Source organism: Triticum dicoccoides, chromosome 4A, assembly GCF_002162155.2.
Source record: "Triticum dicoccoides isolate Atlit2015 ecotype Zavitan chromosome 4A, WEW_v2.0, whole genome shotgun sequence".
NCBI lineage: Eukaryota > Viridiplantae > Streptophyta > Magnoliopsida > Poales > Poaceae > Triticum > Triticum dicoccoides.
The window spans coordinates 626,595,909-626,606,174 of NC_041386.1; positions in this window are offsets into that span (position 1 = coordinate 626,595,909).

Genomic DNA, 10,266 nt, shown 5'->3' on the forward strand with positions numbered 1-10,266 from the left:
ACCATGAGGGATTTGAGATGTGGTGGTGAGGAGTGGGGGTGTGTGGGGGGGGGAGGGGGAGATACGGCTGTGGGTGGGGAAGTGGGCTCTATGCGGGCGATGGGAGGCAACTGAGCTGCGTTCAGTCGTGCGGCACGTTCGTCCTTCCTACCACATGCTTAGTTGATGACGTGGCTGGGGCACGCTTCAAGATCCGTGTTTTTTCTCATCTGATGGCTCTAAACGTGTTTGGACGGTGTTGTGAACGCCCACACGTGTGGGCGTTAGTATTTCCCTTTATTTTTGCGTCGATTGATCGCGTGTGTGTTTGTATCTCTAGTCCGACTGTACTACGCTACGCACACACCTGAACTCTGTAGCCGGACTCAGATCACAATCACGCCGGATCCACGCAAGAATCCGCACGGGAACGGGATCCGACTCTGAACCCAAACTGGTTCAACGAGCAACTCAGGCTTTGATCCGAAAACACACGCCGTATCTGGAGAAGGAGGGCATGAACCGGAGCCGGATCCGGAGGCGGAGCTCACCTGTGAGGCCGGCCGTCACGAGCAGTACTCCGCCGCTGCGCGCGCTCTCTCCACCGGCTGCGAGCAGGGACCCGCGCCGACGGATCCATGCATCGCGGCCTCGGCACCGTACAGATGCCGGGCGGGGGACAGGGGGTGGTGGCGCCGGGTCGTCGGCGTGGCCGCCGTTGGGGAGCTCGCTCCTCCAATGACTGATGCAGGGAGCAGCCGACCAAACCGAACACATATTTTGGGAAGGGTCGCAACACCTCATCGGGGATTCTGGTGTTGTGGTGGCGAGCTTTGTGGCCCAGCCGATAAATCAAATGGCGCATTTGACGGCCTTGGAAATTTCCTGGCCATTGGGGGAGGGGGTGGCAATTTCCCCGATTTTTGTCGTGCTCCCCATTTTGCTTGTGTATTGTAGGGCTTTGTCATGTCCAGGGTGTGGCTGACGGCAATTCTTGCCATGTCCCCATTATGAAGCTTGGTTACTTTTGTCATTTTTAGATTGTGTGTGTATGTGATAGACGTCACCTGGTTAATATGAGCACAAACGTAAACTGCCTCCACAGCCGTTGGATGCGCCCCATCATATTCGTCGTACTAATCCCATGGATCCCGCATAGCAATCCTGCAGATCTCATCGCATGCCTTCCACCAGCACCGGCATCCCAACGCTAATGCAAAAATGAAAAGCCGGTCACCGCTCGTCATTGTGGCCATAGACTGCGTCCTCTGCTGGCGATGGTCTGTCGCGCCACAAACCAGTGTTGATTGTCGTTGTTGAAGGAATGTTGTCGAGCTCCACTAGTGCTACAAAGGGCGATGATCTGCGCCACAAACCAGTGTTGATTGCTGCTATTGAAGGAGTGTTGTCGGGCTTAGTGCTGCAAAGAGTGGTCGCTGATGATGCGCTCTCATCACTCGCTCGCTGTTGATACTGCAAAACTAATAAACATGTGATTAATGTGTGTTACAACGGGCCGCCGGTGGCCGTCGCTCGTCGTTGATGCAGCAAAGCGACACACGGGTGGTTGTTTTTGTGCTGCAATGGGCTGCCGGCAAGGGAGGTGTTCAGGGTGCCATGGGTGAGACCTCGGCTAATGGAGCTGGTCATCAACTAGCGAATGGCCCGGTAGCTGTCCGGGCCTTTGAGGGCCCGGTCGGGCCTGTGGGGCCACGAGCCAGGTAGGCTCCTGCCATGGCGTCCGGTCGGCTACCGTCGTGGACGGTGGAGGTGGGGCCCTCCCGTATGTCGACGGTGCTGTTGCCTTAGTCCCGGCTCCTCTTCTTCGTTGTGCAGACCATCTTCGCGGTGCCATGGTAAGACAGCGTGGGAAGCTTCGTGTTCGTGTTGGCGCAGGGTGGTGGTCGGTCTGGTGGCGAGCTCCGGAGTGCCTGAGGTAGAGGCTGGGATCGGGAGAAATCTTTGTTGGCTTGGCCGACACCGACGCGGTGGCGCCTGAGGGTGCCGCCGGACCTTCCTGGAGGGCGTCGGGGCTACCCTTCCTCTCTCCTCGCCGTGTACCGAGGAAAACCCTTGGTAGCAGCATCGTCATCGCCGCGTCCCTTCTTGAAGGTGTTTGTTGGGTACCGGCACTTCGGAGTCTCGAAGATTGGTGGGCGATCTTCGATGGACGCAGCAGTCACGACGCTTTGTCATTTTTGTCGATCCGCCGTTATCGGCATTTGTTTCTTTTCTTTTTTTCTCTTGTCTTTCTTTTGGGTGTGTTTGTGTTGCTTCCGCCCCAGCCCCTATCGTTGGTTGTATCGGATGGTTGCTTTGTAATACAAAGCAGGGAGAAACCCTTTTTCGTATCAACTAGCGAAGGAGGGTTATATGAATATAAGTCATGTAAAACTTGGGTCAAGTACCTGCCGGATTGTATTTGTGATGTTTTGAACTAGGATCCTGCCGAGATGAACGAACAAAACACAACTCATTTCAACTAAAAACATATATTTTTTAGTTGTCAATAACATATTATTCGGTTGACAGTATGATGTGTGTTACCTGATTGTCAAAAAAAAGGTGAAAGCTCAGGCAATATTGTTCTAAATTATTTTAGCTCCGTGAGTTGCATCTTAATTTTTTTTAAAGCATGTGACAGCGCATGTGCGTTATACTACTAGGAATAAGGTGTACGTGTGTGTATTCATAGGATGAGTGTACGCGTATATATATGAGCGTTTGTGTCTGTACTGTGTCCGAAATATACGCGAGCAACACAATATTTTTTTAACATGGTATAGACGCAATCGCTCATACATACGCGTATACACTCACCCCATGAACGCACACACGCATACCCTACTCTTATGAGCATTTTCGAGAGACTGAGCCGGCATATCATCTTGAGATTTACGAAGTCATTGTAGGTGTCTCGTCGTCGACGAGAATGTCTACTCTCACTGAAAGCGCATCGCCGAAAATCCTAAAATAAATTCAGGAATAATGCGAGCACCATGACTTCTACCCTGATGAGCTGGGAATACCACTGTCCTTTTAATCATTCAACTATAGCTTTGTTCGCTCGAGCAACACAGTGTCGGAGGGTCCTTTCGTCTCCCTCCCTGCACGTCTTTGTTTAGGTATAGGTTCAGCAAATTAAGTACGTCTTGTGTTTAATTACGGAAGATTGTTCTAAGTAATTTTAGCTTCGTGAGTAGCATTTTAATTTTTTTTAAAGCCTATGACAGCGCACGTGCGTTATACTAGTAGGAATAGGATATACGTGTGTGCGTTCATAGGGATGAGTATACGCGTATATATATGAGCGTTTGTGTCTGTACTGTGCCCGAAATATACGCGAGCATCCTTTTATTCTGTCAGATATGCTTGTGTTGAAGTTATCCTTTCATTCCTTGACAATGGAGCAAAAGGAAAATACACGGACATTGTTCTCGACACTGACGGAAGACGATCAGTATGACGGCAAAAGGAAGAGAGATTGTGGAGCTTTGTTCTAGTCAAGTAGTTTGGATAGTTGATGATTTGTTCACTTTTCTTCAGATTTTTATCTAAAAGTCAAGATAGGATAGTTGATGCATATTTGTTGTTGTCCACTCTTGTAATAGCAATGATGTTAGGTACAACCCTGTGTATCTCTATCAAAAACTTGCTTCTTCTTGGGTAATATAAGCTGAAGATTTATTTTTTTTGCGAGAAATATAAGCTGCAGATAGTCATTACTTTGTATCTATCCTGAAATATATAACTTTGTATTGAGAAGAAACATCTATACTTCTTCAGTGCTACAAGTTAGATTGCATATAGTCATTACTTTCAGATAAATAAAAATGACCAATATAATGGGCATAATTACAGAATAAAAGGAAGGCATCAGTTTAATGTTGCAACCAGCTGATGCAACCATTTGGCATGAACAAAAAATTAATTTTGCCAAAGAGACAAACACAATAGCTTTGACAATATATGTTCACCAATATCCCAGTGGCAACACAAGCACATAGCTGTAGAATAAAAGGATAACTTCCAAGTAAATTACACCATTTAGCTGACATGCCCAGCTAACTAGCATTAAGGAAACAACAAGATAGGAACCGTCAGCGCACGACCCGGACGTCGCTGCTGAAACTTTGATGTGCTAGCACCTTCACTGAAATCTAATTGACGAGCAGCCGGCGGTGTTGTGCCATCTTCATGAGCTTTAAGCAAGTCTTGTAAATTCTCCTGGAATATGTGGAACAAAAGCGGATGGATACTCAAAATTCCATGGCAATGGGTGGATATATTGTACTAGCACACTGCATACAGCACAACATTGTTATCAAAAGAGTGGACAACAACAAATATACATTGCAAATTTCAAAAGGATGTTCAAATAGCAGGAGCTTTTATTCATAGTGTACATCAAATTCATTTATACAACAGAAAATCTCCACAATCTGAATCAACTATCCTATCTTGACCTGAGGAGAAAGTTTTGAAGAAACTGAACAAAGCATCAACAATCCAAGCTACTTGACTTCGGTTCCTGATTGTTTGGTCTCGCTGAGTGAAACAAATCTCATGGACATTTCTAGGAAGCACTTAATCGTGATCGATGGAAGCATCCACATCCGTAGTTTTTTGGTTTTCTGTCTTTCTTTTACTGTTCTGCTGATCATCTTCCGTCAGGGTAAAGTAGGGCAGCCAGCGAAGCCAAACTAATGAGGGTGGGCATAGATGGCGAGTAACGTACCGATGTGCGAGAAGCTTGGCCAGAGCTAGGGGTACGTGCGGCCTGCGTATGCGGAGGCGCCCAGGACATCGCCATGGCCGGTGGGAAGTAGTTGCAGGCAGTGCAACGAGTTGGGCCATCGAAGGGGACGGATCGCGCCGAGCTGGGATGGTTTGCATGGTGTCGAGGAGCTCACCGGCGGCGTTGTGGTGGGCAGCCCGGGGAGTATCACTCCAACGGCTGGAATTGGGGGCGTTCTAGAGATTAAATCACCATTTGCAGATGGGGAGGTAGGGATCAAAACGGCTGCTGCTTTGAGATGCGTAATCGTTGTATCGCCACGTGTCGGACACGAGAGAGGGTCTCACGATCGGCTTCGTACGACCCGGGTCTTGTAGAAATTTTTTTTCGACTCGGATACGTGGGCTATGCTATAAAACAGCCGCGACGTGCCTGAAATTAGTCAACAACCTAACTCGCACGATGAGCTAGTTTGATTGCAGATCACGATACGCGCGCACAACCAACGTCATGGCCAGCCGCTCCTCGTCGCCGGCGGCGACCAAGACCCTGACGTGCCTCCTGGCGGTCCGCTTGTCCGATTGCATATGTACAAAAACGCCATGGCCAGTTGCTCGTCGTCGTCGCCATCAGCAACCAAGACCTTGACATGCCTCTTGGCGGTGCGGGGCTACGCCAAGCTGGGGCAGATGCCGCCTAGCACACCCTCCACCAAGCTTCAGGTCCTCGGCCAACGACTCAAAATGTCATAATTGCGTTGGACCCCACAAATAGTCAAAATAAATACAATTATTTATACTAAATTTAAATATACCTTTATACAACTTATTTTACAATCACAGCCTTTGCTAATATAATGTGTCAAATCAAGCGTTAAAATTTCACATTAGTTTCTTTTTCAGTGTGTTTACCTTAAAATTTTAACAAAAAACTTTAAACATGAGAAAATAATAAAAGACTAAATGGCATGTCTTGTGAGATTAATTTTGTGACACTTCCCTAAATATATTGTATATATTTGTGTGTTTATCCTTAAATGCGCTGGTAAGACAGTTCTAATGTATATAATATAACTGGACAATGGCTTCTAGTTTATGATTAGTTAGATGCAAATAGAAACATCTAGAGTATATACATTTAAAACTTTTGAATATTCAAACATTTGGAAAATTTCAACTTCCAAAAATTTCAAACTTTTAGAATTTTGAATTAAAAAACAAATTGGAGAGAGAAATAATTATTTGTATAAGAGAGAAGGCTGAGAGTCACATAGGTGATCCCTCCATGAGAGAAGGTCGTGAGAGGAAAGCCGCCCCATCTTTTTTGGCTACATCTGCATTAGTGTAATAGGCGCACAGTTATAGCATCGACGGTGTAGTAGTTTGCTGCCTTTAAGAGCATCTCTAGGAGATTTCGCAACCGACCGGCCTGTAAAATTCATCTAGAGCTCCTGTAAAAGAAATTTACGAAACGACAAATGCGGAGACAGTACAAATCCTGCATACATTACCGGAATTCAACTTGATTTTAAAACTATAGTAGTTCGCACCATAAGCTCACCGGAGTTCCACATAAACATAGTTCATACAAGCTTAATTAAGCATAGTTCAAACGGAAATTAAACTAGTTCATACTACGCGGGGTTGTACTTCTAATTCATACTTGGTTCTACGTGTCGGCACCGGAGCCGGAGTCGCCGTCATTGCCCTCGTCGCCAAAGCGGTCCTCGCATGGTGGGGGCTCGTTGTTGTGAAGCGTGTGGTAGATCAGCGTCCCGGAGAGGGTCAGGTGGAGGTGGTACTCCTCCCGGAGCTACGGCAGGCGCGCGGCCGCTACTGCATCTCCAATGCCGGTTGCATGCCTCGCCTCCCACCACGCGGCCTCAGCCGCCTGAAGCCGCTGGAGGGCCGGATCGAACTTCTACCTGAGGCGACGGAAGTTCGCCCATACATCACCATAATTCAACTTGATTTTAAAACTAGTAGTTCGCGCCATAAACATCACCAGAGTTCCACATAAACATAGTTCATACAAGCTTGGTGCCCTTGTCACTGGAGCCGTCCTCACGTGGCGGGGGCTCGTTGCCGTGAAGTGTGCGGTAGATCAGCGTCCCGGTGTGGGTCTGCTGGAGGTGGTACTCCTTCCGGAGCTCCGGCAGGCGCGCGGCTACAACTGCATCTCCGCGCGGCGGCTACCTGCCTCGCCTCCTACCACGCGGTGTCGGCCACCTGGAGCCGTTGGATGGGCCGGATTGAGTATCCGCCCGAGGCGACGGAAGTTCGCCCACGCCCTCGCTTCGGCGTTGTGGGACTTCGCGCCGTGGATGCACGCCGCCTCCTTTTGCCTATTCGACGGAGAGGAACGCGGCAACATTTGGGGGCAATATCGGCGGCGGCGGACGAGACAGGCAGCGAAGACGAAGAGGAGGGGCCCTGGAGCTGAGTCCCTGGGGCGTCCTGGGGCGTCCTGAGGCGAGCCGAGCGCCGCTTCGAGGAGGAGACAATATGCCTGACGACTATAAACAGTATCTACGTCATAGTTTTAAATAGCCGGCTATAGCCCCGCTATAGCCCCGCTATAGTTATTTGAGCATGTTGCCGCTAAATAATTTCATGTACAATTTGTCGCTATAGCCTCGCTATCGCCCGCTATAGCCCAGCTATAGTTGTTTTTAAGGGTTGCCGCTATATGCTATAGTCCGCTATTTAAAACATTAATCTACATATCTCGAGTTGGTTACCAACCCAACTTAGTACGATGCAGCTAGCTATATATATGACTGATTGCAGATAAGGAAAGTACGTACAACAGACACGATGGCCAGCCGCTCCTCGTCGCCGGCGGCGGCGACCAAGACCCTGACGCGCCTCCTGGCGGTCCGGGGCTACGCGAAGCTGGGGCAGATGCCGCCGGGCACGCCGTCCACCAAGCTCCAAACCCTCTACTTCAACCGCCACCTCTGGCACGTCAAGGCGTGCCGGGCGCCGTCGCCGTCCACGTCTCCACCGTGACCTACAACCGCAACGCGCCCAGCACCACCATCTCCATCGAGATCCTCGACGGCGCCACCCTGGAGCGCGCCGTCTTCCGCGCGGAGCAGGTGCTCGGCGCCCACGCCTGGTCCAAGCACCTGATGGTCGACCGGAGCGCGCTGGAGGCGGCGGGATGCGTCCGCGACGACTACTTCGCCGTGAGGATCACCCTCACCTTCTTCGACGAGAAGGAGCACCAGAGGCTGCAGCGCGCCGCCGCCAGGGCCGAGTGGTGCCGCCGGCTCAAAAGAAGCTTCTTCGACTTCGACTTCGACTTCGATGGTAGTAATCTTATTAACCTTAATCTCAACCTGGGGCTAGTCCTACCAAAGTGCCACTCGTTGAACGCCGACAAGGTCCGGCCAGGTCCGGTAACGTTTCTCGACACCAAGCAGCAACATCAGCGAGAAGAGACGACGACGAAGAAGAAGATAACAACCATGGTGGAGAAGATGGCGACCGGCCTGCGCACCGCCGACAAGTCATCAGATTCACTACTCGCGCCATTGTTGAGCGCCGTGTATGCTTGAGAACCTTGTAATTAAACCTCGTAGGCTAATCTCCTACTAGTACTCATGCTGTGTGCGGTACATATTTGTTTCTGAATTTTCGCTTGATTTAAAGATGTTATGCTATACCAACTGTATCACATCACTAGAATTCAATGTAAATTGTGTTGCATACCTTGTCCTGCTTATTATATATGTGATCCAAGACAATAAAAAAATCGACGAAATCGGGTGGATTTGTTAGCGAGAATCAAGAGCTTTAGGCCTGTTCGGAGACCCGCCGCTCCACGAGGCCGCTCTCGGAGCGGGCGGAGTTTTAGCGCCTGTTCGGCAGTCCTCCGCGGAGCGGAGCGCGCGGAGCGGCCTTTAGCCAACTCTGAAAATTATACCTGGATTGCCGCTCCGCTCCGGCGCGGAACCGCGGAGCAGAGGGATCCGAACGCGGCCTTAGTTAAAATCGTGGAGCGCACATGTAGGTACTCCATAGATTCCGAAATTTCAGGGAGCAGGTGGATTCCGAACAGGCCCTTAGATACATGTGTGTATACGACACGATCAGTCGTCTTAGAGATCAGTATATCAGATAAAGCTGAAGCTGCAGATAACATTGTCCGTGGTACCGACACGCCCAATCTTCAATTTGTTAGAGCATCTCCAACAGTCGCGCCAAAAGACGTGTGCACGTGGTAAATTGGCTTTATAGCGCGCGCGGGACGTTTACGCGCGCTCCAGCGGTGGCGCGAAACTAGCGCGCGCGGGAAAGGATTGCGCGCGCGGGGGAAAAGGCGGCCGCTCGCGCGCTACATTTGGCGCGCCGCGTTCGGCGCGCCTATAAATTGCAGCGCCTCCGCCGCTTTCTCCATCGCCCTTTGCCGCTCTCTCCGTCTCTCCATCGCCCCCTGCCGCGCTCTGCCGCCGACACGCCACCACCGCGCCACGATGCCGCCTCGGCGCCGGGGAGGTACGGGTTACCGCGGCGTCCGCGTGCGTCCGTCCGGCACCTACTCCGCCGAGATTCGGTCGGGCGGCGGCATGCGGCTCCGTCTCGGAACTTTCGACACCGCCCAGGAGGGCGCCCGCGCGTACGACGCTGCGGCGTGGCGCCTCCTGCGGTCCCATCAGGACATGAACTTCGCCGACGTGGCGACGCAGGAGCGCGCACAGGAGTTGACGCCTTTCCCACGGCTTCTCACTGACGAGGATTATCGCAAGCATCGGAGGCGGGAGCATCGTCTCAGGCTGGCCGAGATGGACGAGCAAGCATGGCGCTGTGGAGTCATCGCTTCCTGGAAGACACCAATGAGGAACAGTTCTTCGCCCAGAGGAGGGCAAGGAGGGCGAAGAGGAGAGAGGAGCGAGCCGACTATCGCGAGGACAAGCGAACGCGGAAGGCGGTCGCTAAATACAACCAAGCGCTAGGAGATGCGTCCTCCTGGAACTCCGACGACGAGCGGTTCCTTGACGCCTACGCTCCGACGTCGGAGGAGGACATCACTGAGACAGAGTCCGAGTCGGACGAGTAGTAGTAGGAGAACTATCTACGAAATCAAATATATAGTAGGAGAACTATCTACGAAACCAAATATGTAGTAGAAAAAACTGAAATATAGCGCGTCTGCTGGAGCGGCGTGGGCGCGCTTTAATTTGCGGCGGCCGCTGGAGCCAGCGCACCGGTGCGCGCAAAAGCTGGCTAACCCGGCGCTGTATCGCGACTTTTAACGCGCGGCGCGTTGCGCGACTGTTGGAGATGCTCTTAGTACACACTCTGCTGGTTTTGGATGGTACCAAGTTCCTGAATATGCTCTACAATCTGCCTTGTCTCTGGGCATATTCACTCATAGGATTGCTGATTTCGTGGGAACTGACTTACTGATAGACATTTTTAGGATAAAAAAGGCAACCAATTAAAAAAGAAAACAGAGGATTTTGCGTTTACGGAAGCGCCTAATGGTATTTTTATGATGTTTTGCAGCTGGTGAAAACGTATGAAATTGCATTGTTTTGCAGC